Genomic DNA, 18,203 nt, shown 5'->3' on the forward strand with positions numbered 1-18,203 from the left:
CCATGTCTAAGGACTTTAGCAAGGCTGTCTCTGAACAAGAAGTGAAAATGCTCTTCTGTCTTCAGCAACCTGCAACTAGCTGGGTCTTTCTAGAACCAGACTAACCATTAGCAGTAACCTATAATTTGCTTCAAGTACTTTCCAAAGCCAGGTGGTAAATAATTAATAAGTCCTCAAGATTAGTGTTTCATGTGGTTAAAGACAAGAAAAAAGAAAAGAAAAACAAGGTAGAAAGATTGTGATTTGGTGCTTCAATTTACACATTTAGTTGTAGTATTACAGGATAAATGCCCAAGAGTTAAAGTTATCAATATCAATATTTAAGTGATTTTGCTTCTTCCAGGAAGCTTAGCTTGTGCAAAATAACAGCATCCATCTGTAAGACCATAATTTATCTGTTAGCAACCAGTTACTTTTATCTTTCTAGATTTTTTTTAATATTTATGTATTTATTTTAGAGAGAGAATGTGTGCACGTACACATGTATGGGGGGAGGAGCAGAGGGAAAGGGAGAGAGACAGAATCCTCAGAGCACAGAGCCCAACATGGGGCTCACTCTCACAACCCTGAGATCTTGACCTGAGCCAAAATCAGGAGTCAGACGCTTAACCAGCTGAGCCACCCAGGCACCCCACCTTCTAAGTGTTTTTAGAAGCCTACTTACAAGATTCTACCAACGCCTTTTTTATCTTGGGTAAGACTGTACGCCTGTTTTCTCTTTTGCAAAATATGGAGTTTAGACTTGAGAGGTGGTCTCTAGGTGGTTCCCAGAGGTAGAACTCGATGGTTCTGCCACAACTTTTCATAGCTCTGGCCACATCTGGAAATCTCTTCAGTGGTCAGCTTAATCTTTTCGGTGCTTTCTTTGGATCAGCAGATCAGATAAGCAGGAGCCAGAATGCCTTCATCACCACCACACAGTAGTGAAGCCCTGGCTTCATATTCCACCTGGATCCACATTACCTGGTCATAAAAGCCTTCTTGATTCTGTTTTCCAACGATGGTGAGCTAAGTAGTCAGGAGTTAAACTGAAAGGAACCCTGGAAATATTGCTGACTGACACACACACCTGTGTTCTCCAGGTTTGGGCAGCAGTGAGGATAAACCCCTTTGGATTTAATAGCATTTGCTGGAGGGGCAACCAGAATGCTTCAACTCAATATCTTAAGTATACAGTGTGGTGTTGACGGAAGCGTTTTGCTGTTGTTTTAATGTATGTCTGCAAATACAAATTAAAGCTAGTTTTAAAGTTGACTCGGGAGGTAAACTTCTCCCATCACTAGGTTGCCTTGCAAGACAAGCCCCCAGATGACAACTGTGCATTGGGCTTCAAGGCAACCGGTCATCTTGGAGCAGGAGAATAATGGGTTCCAACAGAGAAGTTTCCCAGTTGAAAAGACAAATGAATCTAGTGTATGTGAAGAATATAGAAAATGGCATTGTACAGCCATCAAAAGGAATGAGATCTTGCCATTTGCAACAACGTGGTTGGAACTGGAGGGTGTTATGCTGAGCAAAATAAGTCAATCAGAGAAAGACATGTATCACATGACCTCACTGATATGAGGAATTCTTGATCTCAGGAAACAAACTGAGGGTTGCTGGAGTGGAGGGGGGTGGGAGGGATGGGGTGGCTGGGTAATAGACATTGGGGAGGGTATGTGCTATGGTGAGCGCTGTGAATGGTGTAAGACTGTTGAATCACAGATCTGTACCTCTGAAACAAATAATGCAATATATGTTAAGAAAAAAAACAAAAGAAGAAGATAGCAGGAGGGGAAGAATGAAGGGGGGGAAATTGGAGGGGGAGACGAACCATGAGAGACTATGGACTCTGAGAAACAAACTGAGGGTTCTGGGGCGGGGGGGATGGGTTAGCCTGGTGATGGGTGTTAAAGAGGGCACATATTGAATGGAGCACTGGGTGTTATACGCAAACAATGAATCATGGAACACTACATCAAAAACTAATGATGTAATGTATGGTGATTAACATAACAATAAAAAATTTTAAAAAAAGAAAATGGCATTGTAAGCATATTCAGAGACAGCAGCATTTGGGGAAAAAGATAAGTGGAAATATGGAAAACCAGGTGAATGAAAGAATGATGTAATGACACACTTTTGGAAAAGTGAAGAAAAGGTGCAAAATTGTCATATACTACCTGGGTCTGTACTGAGCAGTGTTTGCATTGAATATCACTGATTTGTCCAGTGAGGGATTAGATAAGGATGTAGGTAGGCTGCCATCTACATGGCAGGGTGTCAGTAGGAAATATTCAGAAGTGATAATCCAAGAAATATTAGTATAAACACATTATTTAGAAACATGGGAGGAAATATGAGGGTAAGTAGAAGAGTTGATACATCTGTGAACCACTTGTTTTTAACATATGAGCTTTGCAATGATGGAAAATTTTCCACTAATAGGAACATAAATTATATTTGAGAATTAATGGGTTTTTTTTTCCTTTGGGAAAGAACAAAATGATTTCTAACCTTAAACAAGTCACCTAACCTGTAAAATAAAGAAGATGATGTCAGAGTAGATGACGAGACCCATTCTAAGACCTAATTGCCCAGTTCTGTTATTCCATTTATATCTAGAAAGCTGACATTGGCAGAACATTTACTTTATTGTTCAGGCAGAGCAAGCTTTGTAGGCTCTTAGCATAACACTGTTTCTACATCACTTTCTATAATTTACTTTAATATCAGTAATCTGTTTGTATAAGAGAACAGCTACTTTCCATGAGAAAGTTTTATATGCCTTTACTTTTTATTTTGCTTTAACATTTGGCTTCAGTATTATGACGGAACTTGTGACATTTCTTTTAAAATGTCAACTCCTTAAGAAGAGGGAGTAGTATTTTCTTGTCTTAATCGTTTTATACAGCAATGATTTTACCCACTAGGCTAGCAAATAAAAGTTGCGCATAGGGTGGCTGAACAGTGCTGTTCAATAGAAGTGTAATGTGAGCTGCATTTGTAATTTAACTTTCTTGTGGTCACATTTAAAAAAAAAAAAGGAAACAAGTTAAATGTAATCTATTTTATGTAACCAAGATATTATCACTTCAACATTTGATCAATATAAAATATTAATTACTAATTATTAATTATCAAATATTAGTTACTAATGACATTTTTTCATACTGTTTCTTCAAATTCCAGTGCATATTTTACAATTCATATCTCAATATAAACCCTAAATTTCTATCAGACATTCTTGATCTGTATTTAAATTTTATAAAATTTATATTTTAAAAAAGTAGATTCTCATACCCAAGTTGTTTCAAAAATGTTTAAAAGTTTTCCAATAATTTAACTAAGTAATGGTTTTAAATTAACTAAAATTGGAAGTTCAATCCCTCAGTCATATTTGCTACATCTCAAGTACTCAGTAGCACCATGTGTCTGGTGGTTACCGTGTTAGCGAGCCCTCCAGAATGTTTGATAATTTCAGTGAATGTGATAGAAGGACTGATATGTTCAGTAATTTCTGTGAATGCTCAGTGTCCAAAGAATATCCTTCTCCCCTATGGGCAGAGATGGAGAGAAGGATAGTTGATTCCCTCTTCAGATAGGTGGTTTGAACAAGTAGTTTTCAGGTATGTGACTACAGCTATCTTTAGGGCAAGTGGACATGAGAAAGTATGAAAGCTACTTCTGCTTAATAATTCTCTAGTAAAAAAATTAGTGGGGAGGAGTTCACATTTTTGCTTTTGATGTTTTCTTTCCATTTGTAGACCTATTAAAGAGTAATACTTATGAAGCCCTGTGTGTCGCTAAGGCACAAGCCAAGATAGCTAGTATTTAGGGCATCAGGGAACTATTTAAAAAAAAGAAGAGAAATAAGTTTTGGCACACTCTTAGTTTGGGTTTTCCCAGAAGCAGACCTAAAATAAGAATTCAAGTACAAGCCATTTATTTGAGAGGTGATTCCAAGAAACACCTATTTGGAAATGGAGACATGTGACAGGGAAGGAGAGGAGCGAGGAGCCAGTAAGGGATGTGTTATTCGGCAAGTTACCACTGAGAGTCCCTAAAGCTTAATCCCACTGGAGAGCTCTGGGAAAATTTGTGGCAATGTGCCACAGGGTTCTACAGATACAGGGAGGAGGGAGCTGAGGTACTTATACACCAGCTTCCTCAGCCATTAGTTCAAGACTACTCTCCGGTAGTGGCAGTTCCTCCTTTCTCTGGACTACACGCAGTCTGAGTGATATCCGGTAAGCAAGGGAAGCCATTCAGGCAAAGAAATGCAGGAGTTGGCAGTTGAAAGTCAGGACAATGTGCACTAATATAGTATGGGCTAGGTGATTTGCGGGGGATAATGGACAGCATCTATGATAGACACTCCTTAACCTATAGTGGAGAATGTATTGAACAAAGGACAGGGAGGCATATTTCAGATCTGTGGAGCTTCTTCAAAATACATGTGCAACTGCCCAGCCCTTCTCCCCTTCCTAGACCTGAGATCCTAATAAAATGTGCCTGGTTCCCCTTGCCCTGATATTTATTGATGGAGACATAAAGACCAAGGAGGCTTATAGACTTTATCTATTTACATATTAGTCTGAAAGTATTTCATACAGATGTTTATCACAACTAGTTGCTAGAATTTGTGGGTCTGGCCAGGGGATGTACGTGTTTTCTACTTCTTTGGAGTTTGAGCTCTGATCCTTGAGAAGCTCGTTTGCTACCCACCAAGGTTTATCATCAAGTTCTGTCCCACTTTTGCTATATTTTCTCACTGCATTTATTAATAGTTGGCCTTTCAACTGACCTTAGCATTATTTGTTGAATTTATAGTCTGTGTCATCTTACTATAGGGAAAACTATGTGGGGATTCCCAGCTTCCTCCTAGAAACCAAAATAGTAAACTTTAATTGCTCTTAAGAAGGGATTTTCCAATATGGATTTTTAATAAAGAGAGTTCTCACTTTTAGTTGTCAAAGACTACTAAAGACAACTTTGGAGATTACTAAAAAGAAACATCGAGATAAATCAAGGAATGAGGCATTTAATAATTCTGCAGCGAATTGGGAATTCCAGGTCACTTCTGCCAATTAAGCAAGAATTGTGAGAAGAAATGCTTCATGCATATTTCCCTGTTCTATGCAATGGCACATAATAGTGTGCCACAGATATCTAGAAGCTCCTTAGGTCCTTGACATTGTGGGGTTTTTTCATTGTAATTCGAAGTTCTTGGCCATGCATTGTTAAAAACCGTCTACTGGGGAATAATTGATGTGATTTTTCCCAGTAGTTCAAAGCAAAACAAAACATAAATCCATGTATTCTTTGATTTCTGTTTTGAACTAAAAGTTACACAATTATTAGTTTTCACTACCTTAACAGCAATACCATTTAGGCCATTAATTACTAACCCAGTTATGTTCATTTGTTTCCTTTGAAGATTGCTTTCCTGATTATCTACCTCAGAGTTTCCTTTTATTGATCAATGGGAGGTGAAAAGATAACCCTTCATGTTGCACAAATGGCAACTTGCTCAGCATGGACCTCATGGCCCACAGCTGTTTGGAGGGGTCCCCGTGGTATTCAGGGGGTATAGGTTGGAAGCCAAGTTTGGTGTGCTCCTTCCCACCCCTGCCCTATCTCCTGCGGTGTCAATGCAAGTTTTGCCATGTCGGGAATGTTTTAAATTATTTGATAGATGATGTTGGTGATAATAATTTCTATTTATTGGGCAACCACTATTTTTGGGTTCTTTATATGCATTATTTCATTTAATCCTCACCCACCCCTTTGGACTAGGTAGGTTTGCTATTAGAGTTTTGGAGATTGTGAACCTAAAGCTTAAAGATTTTGTAAACCTTCCAGGGTCACCCAGCTAGAAGTTATGGTGAATGATTCTGCTATTTAATTTCATCTCTTAGATTATTAGGAAGGGAGAAATGCTGCAGAATTTTGGTCTGTCATCATCTCCTATCCTGTGATTCCATCAGTTTGCTCTTTAATGAGACTTATATGTATATTGGTTTTTATCCAAGCTAAAATTAGAATTTAAGGGGCACCTGGGTGGCTCAGTCATTACGTGTCTGCCTTCGGCTCAGGTCATGATCCCAGGGTGCTGGGATCGAGCCCCACATCAGGCTCCTTGCTCGGCGGGAAGCCTGCTTCTCCCTCTCCCACTCCCCCTGCTTGTGTTCCCTCTCTCGTTGTGTCTTTCTCTGTCAAATAACTAAATAAAATCTTTAAAAAAAAATTAAATTTAAAAAAAAATTAGAATTTAAAACATTTTATATATAAGCAGAAGGTTCTTTAAGCAAGATTATCTGCTCTAATAAAAACAGAATTATTGTACAGATCAATTTAGTATTCTATGATTTGCTTTATTTTAGCCTGGGCTCTATGATACCATTTAGTCATTTAAAATTCTCACAAAAACTGGAAGTAAGTTATTTTTGAGTCTGATTTACTGAAAATGTTCAAAGAAAATGCTACAGGTGGGGCTATAAATAAAATGCCTTATATTATATTCATCACTCACCCTACAGTTATCACAAATTCATAGAAAATTCTACGCACTTGTAAATCAGGAAAAAATATACATTTTTTTAAGAAGTGTGAGTCATTGATCATCTCAAGTGTAGCTGAGGAAATGACATCAGTGAGTTAAGTTACTAGAGCCATTCCAAAGAAAATAAAATTGGCTATTGTTAGCATCTCCTTTAAACATTTTTTGACCTCATGAAAATTGGTTGTTATTGATCATCTGCCTGACTGTAATGAAAAATCTCCACTTAAAGGATCTGGTGCATAATTAAAATGTACTTCAGTAACATCCAGCATTTGACACATTTCAAGTTTTCAGCAAAGCACTGGGGGAGCACAGATCACCCAGTTTTTAGCCAACAACTCAGATGAACCTTTAATATTTTGAGCTTGAGGGACTTCTGGAGGAATCATGTCTGTTAATTTGCACTACAAGATGTCTGCTTGGTTCCCAAATGATAAATTTCACAGTCCTTAATTAGTCCTCCTGTGAATTTGTTTTTATCCCCTGAAAACTGTTTTTACAGTTCAGACTAAGACTGTATTCCAGAAAACGTCCTTCCCATCCCCAACAAGGTTTCAGGAAAGGTACATGGTTCAGGATAGCGCTAACCTCTCTCTGGAGTAGAAGAGCTAACAACACACTGGGGCCATTTGGAATGAGCACTCATTCATGGCCTAGGATGGCCTTGGAATCGTATGTGCAAGGCAGACAGTAATAATTACACTTCATATGGACATTCTTTTCTGATACGTACACAGATGAAAACACTAAGGGTGAATGTTAATGTGAATTCAGATAAAGTAAAATTATAGGCCACCTAAGAAATTACATGGAAATATAATGAGGCCCAGTGACAGTGGCTTGGGATTCAGAAGACCTGGATTCTTTTGCACAGACACACATTTTGGGGGGTAACTACCTGGTTATGCCATATGGAAGCAAAGGGCAGAAAACTCAACCCAAACTGTCTTTAGCAAGGTAACTGTGAAGTCCAAAGGCATTCTGACTTCAGGTATGGCTTGATCAAGGCTTAGATCATGCCATCAGATTATTTCTGCCCTGATTTTTTGGCTCTCCTCCATCTGTGCCAGCTCTATCCCTAGTCTAGTCCCCTTGTGCTAAGATGACTGCCACAGCTTAGCCTCCCAGATGTTCCTGTTTAAGATCAGCAGGAAAAGAGGGCATTTGCTTTCCTCTTACCTCAAATAAAAGTCTTGTGTGCCCTGCCCACACCTGACTGTGATGTCACTGGTTGGGCACAGTTGCACTTACAGGATTAGGCCTTTGTAGCAGAGGAGATATGTCCTGCATTGTGCTAAGAAGAGGATGGGGTGGGGCGGTCTCATTTGTGTATTTGGCGGTGGTAAAACCATAATGATTCTAATAAAACTTGACATCTATATCGTGGTTTTTATTTGGCAGGCCTTGTGCTTAAGTGCTTCACTGCGAATTACCTCATTTAATAACAGGACAGGAGATTTCCCTCTGGTGGGTATTTTTTTCTCAGAGACTCCTACAGTAAGATCACTAACTGAGAATGTGGGTGGGAAGAGGCACAGGAGATTTGAGGAGAGATGTAAAGATCTGAGGTCATCATTTGGACAAAGGGAGAGCAGGTCCAGAACCGAATAGGATAGGCAGTGTTAGGTGTTCATTTGTGGGAAGGGATCGTAAATTTGAAGCAAAAACAGATGACTCATGAGATTTTTCTCTTAGCAGTGTTCATGTGATAAAGTGGAGGCATAGAAAAGCACATCTTGTAGGGCACGTTCTGTGGAGAAATAGAAGAGCAAGAGAGCTAAGGGTATTTTTAGAGGATTTCTGATAACGATGGACCATATGACCTATGCTGAGATTAGGATAGATGGGTAAGGACAGAAATGAAGCCAGGAGAGAGCTGATGGGCAGTAAGAAAAGTGGAGTAGGGGGTTGGTCATGGGTGGGGAGGTACCTGTGCAAAGAGAGCTAGAAGAAGATGCAGGGGCATTGGGAGCGTGACATCTTTGAAATTGGGATTTCAGAGGTGGTGCAGTTTCCTAGTAATGACAAGGTACAGGATAAGAATGTGTGTCTTGAGAAGGACTAGAGGAAAAGGAAGATGGATGGAGAAGAGAAGAGCAAACAACTGACAGGCCAGAGTAGTGGGCGTCTTATCCGTGTGAATACTAAAATGCCAGCCCAAGGAGGATGAATGTTACGAGCCAGGAGCTAAAGAGGGTGATAAAAGAGATGAACAGGAGATTGGTAGACCAGGCAAGGAGATGAGAGACAGGGTTGGAAACGCGGGTGGAAAGAATCTCAAAGACAAGCGGCTTTCAAAGTTTGTCTCAAAGACGGAACTCCGTTACCGGGAGTAACGGTCTAGAAGTAACAAAGTAGAACACAGACACCACACTCTCTTCAGGCTCTGAGGTATGTGGAGTATGGTTTAATAAAAATAAATAAAAATGAAAACTACCTTTCCCCTTAATCATAGCGCAGAGAAACTAGTGTCCTTCTAAGGCAGCCAGATCAATCAAAGCAAAGAAGCAAAGGAATCATCCTAAGAAGAGATGGAAGCTAGCTATCAGGGGCTTTGTTGATGAGAAACTCAAGTTTCTGAGAGTCGTAGAGGGAGGTTTGAGAAGCAGGCTGCAGGTGGGAAATGGAGTTGGATCAGATCATAGGCAGAGCTACAGGGACCTGGGAGATAATTCCTGACTGGGGAGGCCTGAACTTCAGCGGTGCCTCAGGCCAAGGGGATGGGGTCCCTGAGAGGGGGGCAAGCAGTCTTCAGCATTGCGGAGAACCTGCCTAATGGGAGGAGGCACTGCTTGTCCTTGGGGCCACCTGAGCTTATCCATACCTCTCCTTAATCTCCTGGAGGAACAGAACAAGGGCCCCTGCCTTAGGTTTTTCCACAGAAAACATGAGTGGACAGAGTAGCTGATTCCACCAGGGAAATAGGAACTCACAGGTAGAGAATATGAGCTATCTGAGGAGTACCACCATTATTAGAGAAAGTACAGAGTGAGCAGATACCGGCTGAGAAAGAGTGAAAAGATGGGCCACAAATATTAAGTAAGAGAAGCTTCTATTCAGTGGAAGTTATTCAAAGAAAAAAGAAGCCGGAAGGTTTTTTTGGTTTTTTTTTTAAGATTTTATTTATTTGACAGAGATACAGAGAGAGCAGGAACACAAGCAGGGGGAGTGGGAGAGGGAGAAGCAGGGTCCCCGCTGAGCAGGGAGCCCGATGCGGGGCTCGATCTCAGGACCCCAGGATCATGACCTGAGCCGAAGGCAGACACTTAACGACTAAGCCACCCAGGCGCCCCTGTTTTTTTTTTTAAAGGAAACATTTAGTATGAAAAATTCAACAGTTTAAATAAAGACCACAATAAATGAGATAAAATACAGAATGGATACAAGGAAAGACAAATTCATGAGCTGTAAGATGAGCTTGAGAGACTCTTCCAACAGTCAGCCAGAACAGATTATAATCAGATTATAATTTCTCTTTAGAAATTATAAAAGACACAGTGAAAATACCACTATATACCAATTAGAAGGGCTAAAATAAAAAAAATAAAATAATTAGTGGTAATTCCAAGTACTGGCAAGGATGCTGAGAAACTGGATCACTCACACATTACCAGTGGGAATGTAAAATGATACAGCCACTCTGGAAAGCAATTTGGCAATTTCTTTTAAGAACTAAACATGTAGGTACCATACAACCTAACAATCGCACTCCTCGGCATTCATCCAGGGAAATGAAAACTTACATTCACACAAACACTTGTGAACTAATGGTTATAGCAGCTTTATTCTTAATAGTCCCAAACTGGAAATAACCCCTATGTCCAACAATCGGTGAATAGTTAACCTGTGGTTAAATATTCCATACCATAGAATACCATTCATAGGTAAAAAGGAATGAATTACTGAGACATGCAACAGCTTGGATCAATGTTAAGGGCATTATGCTGAGTTAAAAAAAAAAAGCGAATATCAAAGTGTTACTGTATGATTCCATTTATATAACATTCTAGAAATGATAAAATTCTAGAGATGGAGAATAGGTAAGTGGACGTCAGAGGTTAGGGAAGGGAAAGGAGAGGGGGAGGCAGTTCTTTTTGTTGATGGAATATTTCAATATTTTAATTGTGGTAGTGATAAGAATGACTCCACATGTGTGATAAAATATCATGGAATTTTACACAAAGACCTTTTAAAACTCTGCACATGCCCAAACTGGTGAAGTCTAAGTCCTGTAATCTGGTGAATTATATTGTGCCAGCCAATTTCCTGTTTTGATAATGCACTGTAATATGCGACATGCCACCATTGGGGGAAGTTGGGAGATGTGTTCTTGGGACCTCTGTGCCCTACATTTGCCAATATTAGTCTATAATCATTTCAAAATAAAAAGTTTTTTTTAAATGAGGGGGGAAAGTATAAAAATATAGCTAACAGAATGAATGCCACCAAGAGGATAATAGGAATCACAGGAGAGAAAAAATATTGAAGGAAATATTTGAATAAAGTATGAAGACAGATGTTTTAGACATAAAGAAAAGAATGAAATACCTCAGATTGAAAGTGTTCGTGTACAGTAATTCCCCCTTAACTGCAGGGGAACATTCCAGGACCCCCAGGGGATACAAGACTGTGAATAGTACCGGGCGCCTGGCTGGCTCAGTCGTTAAGCGTCTGCCTTCGGCTCAGGTCATGATCCCAGGGTCCTGGGATCGAGCCCCACATCGGGCTCCCTGCTCGGCGGGGAGCCTGCTTCTCCCTCTCCCACTCCCCCTGCTTGTGTTCCTGCTCTCGCTATCTCTCTCTCTGTCAAATAAATAAATAAAATCTTAAAAAAAAAAAAAAAAAGACTGTGAATAGTACCAAACCCTATATACACTATGTTTTTTCCTCCACATAACTATAATAAAGCTTAATTTAGAAATTGGGCACAATAAAAGAGCAACAACAGTAATTAATAACAAAATAGAAGAATTATAGCAGTATACCGTAATAAAATGTATTTCTTTCTCAAAATACCTTATTGTACTGTACTCCCCCTTCTTCTTATGACCGTGTGAGGTGATGAAATGCCTGCATGAAGAGATGAAGTGTGGTGAATGACGTAGGCACTGTGATGTAGTGTTAGGCTGCGGTGGGCCTTCTGATGATACGTCAGGGCGTTCTGGACTGCAGTTAACTGCAGGTTCATTGAAACCACGGTTACGGGGGCACTGGTGTGCTACAGACTGACTGATGAATACTCATAAATAGACACAGTAACATTTAGAAGCATCCAAGACTATTCTCAAATATAACTTCAAAAGGTTGCAGAGAGGAAGAACAGACCGCTTACAAGGAACAAGAATCTTGATGACCTCAGACCCGTCCCAGCAACAAAAGAGTAAGCAGACAGAACCGTCATGAGCGCATATATGCAGTTCGCCGTAGAAACTCAAAATCAAGTAGAAAAAATAAGCAGAGATATGGAAAACCTGAATGTAATTAATAAACTTAATCAATGAGATATATATATACCAAACAAAGAAGAGCTTTGAATACAATGTTTCTGGATACAAACGGGACATTGATCCCCCAAAAATGTATTAGATGATTAAGGAACAATAGCAAGAGCCTATGTTCCTTGACCATAATGAAATAATAAAATAATAATTATACATGGATAACTTTAAAAATCACATGTGTTTGGAAACTAAGTATATAATACTAATACTAAATAACCCTGGGTTAAGTTGAAATCTGCTTCAGAAATTTTTGATGTCTTTCAGAGAAACTTTATTTTGAGGTTTTCTGCATATGCGGCTAGTGTTTATTTAGACATGTGCTTAGATATTTTATAACTTCTGCTGCTATTATGTGTAGATCATTTTTTCCATTACATTTTCTGGTTAGATATTGTGTCCTGGTATATGGAAAGCCCTTCATTTTTGATCTGGATTTTGAATCTTGTATTTACTGAATGTTCTTCTAATTTCAAAAGCTAAATTATCTTGGCTTTTCTAGATGGTCATGTGATTTCCTGAAATAATGACAGCTTACACTCTTCATTTCCAGTACTTACACTCTAGTTTCTATGTCTCTTTGTGCCAGATACCATTTCTACCTTAAGTGTTGGCTTCTCCTGGTCTTATTCATGATTTGAATTGGAGAACTTCTAATGTGTCCTCCATTTAATGTGCTACTTCTGGAAGATCCTTATCACATTAAGGACATTTCCTTATACTATTCTTAATAAGAATCAAGAATGGGTGCCATCCTCAACATGTGGCTTTCTTGTCTAAGAAGCTGGCTGTTCCACATCTCTCTAGCTGAAGTCAGGGAAAAGGGGAGACAATCTGGGGGGCACATACTCAGTCCTTTGTGGATAAGACCCCGGAGTGGCAAACATCCTCTCCATTCACATCTCAGCGGCCAAATACTAATCACATGGCCACATCTAGCTGCAGGGGAGTAGAGGGATTAACACTTTTCACTGGTCAGCCTGTGCCTAGCTAACACACTAAGATTATAGGTGAGAAAGAGACCAGATATTGAAGGACAGCTAGCTACACAAGAGGATCACATGCTTTGTTCCTTTCCTTCGTTAAGCATTAATGTATTTTCTAATGTTAAATCACCCTCACATTCCTTAAATAAATTCCACTTGGTCATGAAGATTCTTTTACTGTATTTTTAGATTCTATTTGTGAATGCTTTATGATTTTTACATCTGTGTTTATTAAAAGCTTTTTTTACATTTATATGATACTTTGCAGTTTTTAAGATCAGTTTACATACATTATGTCACAAGAACAGATGACAATCAGGAGCTGACTATAAAAAAAAAAAAAACAGATATTAAGTAAATAAATAGAAAATATCTCCAAAGGGAATACTGCGGGCTTTTCTTATTATTGCCTAAATTCTAAAAGGCCCTCTGTAGAGGATACAGAGAATTGAAAAAGGATTTTTTTTATCACATGGACCTGGGAGAGATGTCATCACCCTCTGAGCTGCACAGGGAGGAACAGGGCTGACGCTCTGTAAAATGTCTAACAGTCTGTTGGTGTCCTAGACATTGTCTTAATGCAGTGTTTAAACAACCTGGTTTTGAATTTACAAGTCAAGGATTTTCTGGTTATTAAACATTTTTTTAGATTCCTGCACTTTTGTCTTGATCCTTTACTATCTGCATATACCAAATTAGATAATGGCAGTTGAGCTCTCTCCTGGGAAAGGGAGTGCTAAAAATACAGAGTGTTCCTGCTGCTTGGCCGCTAGGTCCTACGTGCGCTGGGCACACATTGTCTCGCGCGGCCAAAGAGCTTTTCCAGAATACACCATAATTATATAATAGCTATCACTCAGAAGTATAAAGTGCCTTTGGGAGGAAAATAAATGGTCGGCTGACATAATTTTGCAAGAGAGGCACTCAATATTAGAGCGACTAGGAATCACGGTAAACACAGAATTTCCCAAATAGCAGGCAGAGCCTCTATAGATTTTACCCCCACAAAATTGGCTACCTGCTAACTTCTCTTCCCCTGAGTCTCAGAGCCTCCCTGTTACACAGGGCAGCGTGTAACTTTGAGATCACTCAGGCTTTCAGTGCGTTCTCCCCCTCCTCACCCCTGCTTCTCTCTCTCCCTCCCTCCCACACACCCGCAGAAGCAATTCACTACCATTTACCTGGGGAGAAGAAGCCTGATACTATGGATGCACATTTCAAAATGAAGCAAAGATCAGGGAGTTATCTGATTACTCACCTTGGTGCATATGCCTCGTTTGAACATATGAGACCCTGTGGTAGCTTTTGCCCTGGATTATGTGCATTGATAATCAAGATTAATCAGATAATTCATCCAGATCCACTTCACTGTACTGGTTTTGCATAACCTAAGTACCTAACTTCTTAATGACTATTTCTGTTGGGATAAATGCATACCCTTTTTACCACTCACGGTAATCCATAGCCTAAAGCACATGGAGAAATATCCAAGAATCCTATCTTTTTTTTTTTTTTTAACCATCATCAGCCCTAGAAAGATGAATACATTTAAGGTCTAGATGAATAGAACTGCTCAGCTGCCACTTTCACTGTTTCTCCTTCCAAGTGGCTGTTTTCTATCGTGAAGGTACACCAGTAGTATGAACAACATGGGCAGTGTTAACAAAGAACTTAAGTTTAAATGCTTTAAAATAGTTAATTATACTTTACCCTACAGGAACAGAAAGTGTTTTCTCAGGTCCCTAAAAATGGATGATGAGTGATTTAAAACTTCGTGGATATCCAAAATTTGATTGCCTATTTTTATTTATTTTCTGTTATATGCAACTAATGAATCATTGAACACTACATCAAAAACTAATGATGTACAACATGTTGGCTAATTGAATTTAAATTTAAAAAATAAAGATTTTATTTATTTATTTATTTATTTATTTATTTGAGAGAGGGAGAGCATGAGCAGGAGGATGGGCAGAGGGACAAGCAGACTCCCCACTGAGTGCAGCACTGGACATGGGGCTTGATCCCAGGACCCTGAGTTCATGACCTAAGCCCAAGTCAGACGCTTAACCCAATGAGCCACCCAGGTGCCCCTGGTTGCCTGTTTTTTTTTGTTTTTTTTAATCTCTATTTTTTATTTTTTAAATTTTATTTATTTGTTTGAGAGAGAGACAGAGAGAGAGCACGAGAGCAGGATGAGGGGCAGAGGGAGAAGCAGACTCCCTGCTGAGCAGGGAGCCCGATGTGGGACTCGATCCCAGGACCCCAGGATCATGACCTGAGCCGAAGGCAGACACTTAACTGACTGAGCCACCCAGGGGTCCCTGTATCTCTATTTTTATTTAGGTCTTGTTTCGTTCAGTGTACAGATCCTACAAGTGCTTCAATAAATGTACCCCTACATGTTTCGTGGTTTTGGATGCTGTTGTAAATGAAATTGAATTTTTAAAGGTTGCCTGTTTTTAAAATGCTGAGCTGGGGTTTGACTCTTCACTGTTAGGCTCTATGGTCTTTTATGGATAAGCAGAGAGAAGGAAAATTGTATGGAGGAGAATTAGCGAAGACAGAGTTAGGCCGCCAGAGAATAAAGATGTTAAAAGCTGTACAACTTAAGCAGCCTGCAACAGGTTCAGCAGAAGAAAGGTCAACCTTACTGTAAAACAAAGTCCAAAAGTAGATCCAAACACATCTGAGAGTTTAGGGGGAAAATAAACTGCATCTGTTTGTCTCCTCTCTGCGCATCACATTGTAAGAGCTCAATAAATATTGTTCTGTTACTAAATCACATTCGGGTTAAGATTTAATGTAAAACATAAAACCGTGTTTTGAGAAGCAATTTTCGATGAGTCTTTCTATCATCTTGAGTGGAGAAGAGCTTTCTAAGCAGAGAATCAAAACCGGGAGCCATAAAGGAATATATTAGTAAAATTTGACTACTAAAAATTGTAAAAACCTATCATGGTGGTCATAGCATCATGTATAGAATTGAATGGTCGGATCACTATGTTATACATCTGAAACTAATACAGCACCGGATGTCCACCGTACTTCAATAAAAATAAATAATAAAAAGGACTGAACTAGAAATGAAAAGTGTAGAATGTGTGCAAGTCTGAGCATACAGAGTCTCATAAATAATACCAAGATCCCATCCTCAAAAATCTAATTCTAGAGTCCTGAATAGATATGCTTTAAAAATATAAATAAGGAAGTAAATTAAATGAAAAATTATTATTCTACCACTACTTAAAGACCTATAAAATAGCTACAGCCCTGGGATGAGCCTCCCCAGGCCAAATTAGTCTAGTATACACAGAGATCGTATTTCTGTAGAGACAAAACCTGTCAGTAGCCTTAATCCCTCAAAAAAACCTCAGACTACAAGCAGCCATTAGCCAAAGTAAACATGAAAAGAGAAGGAGCATCAGAATTGTCAGTAAATTCTGCAAAATCGAAATTCAAGCCATCAGTTTCAGTAATTCCCAGAAATAAGAGCCAAATCTAAATACTCTATGGCTTTGTGATTTTACAATTGGGCCAATACAAAAGTTTCAGGAATTTTTTAAAATATGTAACTGACGGGCGCCTGGGTGGCTCAGTTGGTTAAGCGACTGCCTTCGGCTCAGGTCATGATCCTGGAGTCCCAGGATCGAGTCCCGCATCGGGCTCCCTGCTGAGCAGGGGGTCTGCTTCTCCCTCTGCCCTCTTCCCTCTCGTGCTCTCTGTCTCTCATTCTCTCTCTCTCAAATAAATAAATAAAATCTTTAAAAAAAAAATATATGTAACTGATGTAGTGCACACATATACCTTGGTATGTAGTTAGCTTTTATTTTTTTTTATTTTTTTTAAAGATTTTATTTATTTATTTGAGAGAGAGAGAATGAGAGACAGAGAGCACGAGAGGGAAGAGGGCAGAGGGAAGAGGGCAGAGGGAGAAGCAGACCCCCCGCTGAGCAGGGAGCCCGATGCGGGACTCGATCCAGGGACTCCAGGATCATGACCTGAGCCGAAGGCAGTCGCTTAACCACCTGAGCCACCCAGGCGCCCTAAAACCTTCTATTTTGTACAACTCAGGAGCTGTCCTCTACTTGATAGATGGGATGCTGCCCAATTCATTAATCATTTGATAACGCCAATTAGATCTTCAAGATTAACTTGATTCAATTTTGTTTTTTAGCACTGCTAATTGATTTTTTTTAACTTTGATTTTTATTTTTTTATTTTTTATTTTTTTTAAAAACCTTCGTTCCACCCATGTTCTTATTTTTATTTTTATTTTTATTTTTTTTAAGATTTTATTTATTTATTTGAGACAGAGAGAATGAGAGACAGAGAGCATGAGAGGGAGGAGGGTCAGAGGGAGAAGCAGACTCCCCGCTGAGCAGGGAGCCCGATGCGGGACTCGATCCCGGGACTCCAGGATCATGACCTGAGCCGAAGGCAGTCGCTTAACCCACTGAGCCACCCAGGCGCCCCTGTAGTTAGTTAGCTTTTAAAGTATTTATTCAGTGAAATACTAGCAAGGAATTTAGGATTGAAAACTTGCATAGAGATCAAGGTCAAGTGAAAGCCCTAAGTAGCCTCTGAGAGCTTGCATCTCTCTGAGCAAATGTAATCTGGTAGTTCCGTCCCCCTGACTGACCTCAGCACATGAATGAGGCCAGTTTGAAGCAACTATAGCCGTGTTTAATTTTGCCTTGGATCTGCAACATCCTAATTGCAAATTTGCTCCCTTTAATTTGCAGTGACCCCAGGTGATGGGCTATTTCCACATGGAAGTAGGGCTCACGAAGAGCTTTGTGGGCATGAATTGGGGTGATACCAGAGGACCGACCCTGGTGAAACTGAAATCTGTATTCTAGTTCAAGTATCAGCCACGGTGGCATATTGAGTTGGTCACTTTGGAGCTGGTATCATATCCTTACTAAAGACTCCCTGTAGAGACTGTGCCTCCCCTGGTGTCATAAAGAATAGGGACAATTCTTTCTACTCTGGCTGCACACTGTCCAGTAATGGGCATGGGGGGTAGGAATATTTGAAAGTTGAAGTAAAACCATTTTGAAATTGTTCAGTCTCCATCTTCTCTCTTTGCTGAGTATGAGGAGACCCAAGCTGTTTGCACTGAACTAGATAAAATAAGCAGGAAATAGTCCTGAGGCCTATGATATTAAT

At 39.6% G+C, this 18,203-nt stretch overlaps 1 protein-coding gene across 1 annotated transcript in view; it reads left to right on the forward strand.

The window, feature by feature from the left end:
- Positions 1–18,203, forward strand: part of RNF150 (ring finger protein 150) — a 276,638-nt gene that overhangs the window by 143,111 nt on the left and 115,324 nt on the right. The gene's annotated exons all lie outside the window — the stretch shown is intronic.

This window comes from Mirounga leonina, unplaced genomic scaffold (assembly GCF_011800145.1).
Source record: "Mirounga leonina isolate KUSES-001 unplaced genomic scaffold, KU_Mleo_1.0 Mir_176, whole genome shotgun sequence".
Taxonomy (NCBI): domain Eukaryota; kingdom Metazoa; phylum Chordata; class Mammalia; order Carnivora; family Phocidae; genus Mirounga; species Mirounga leonina.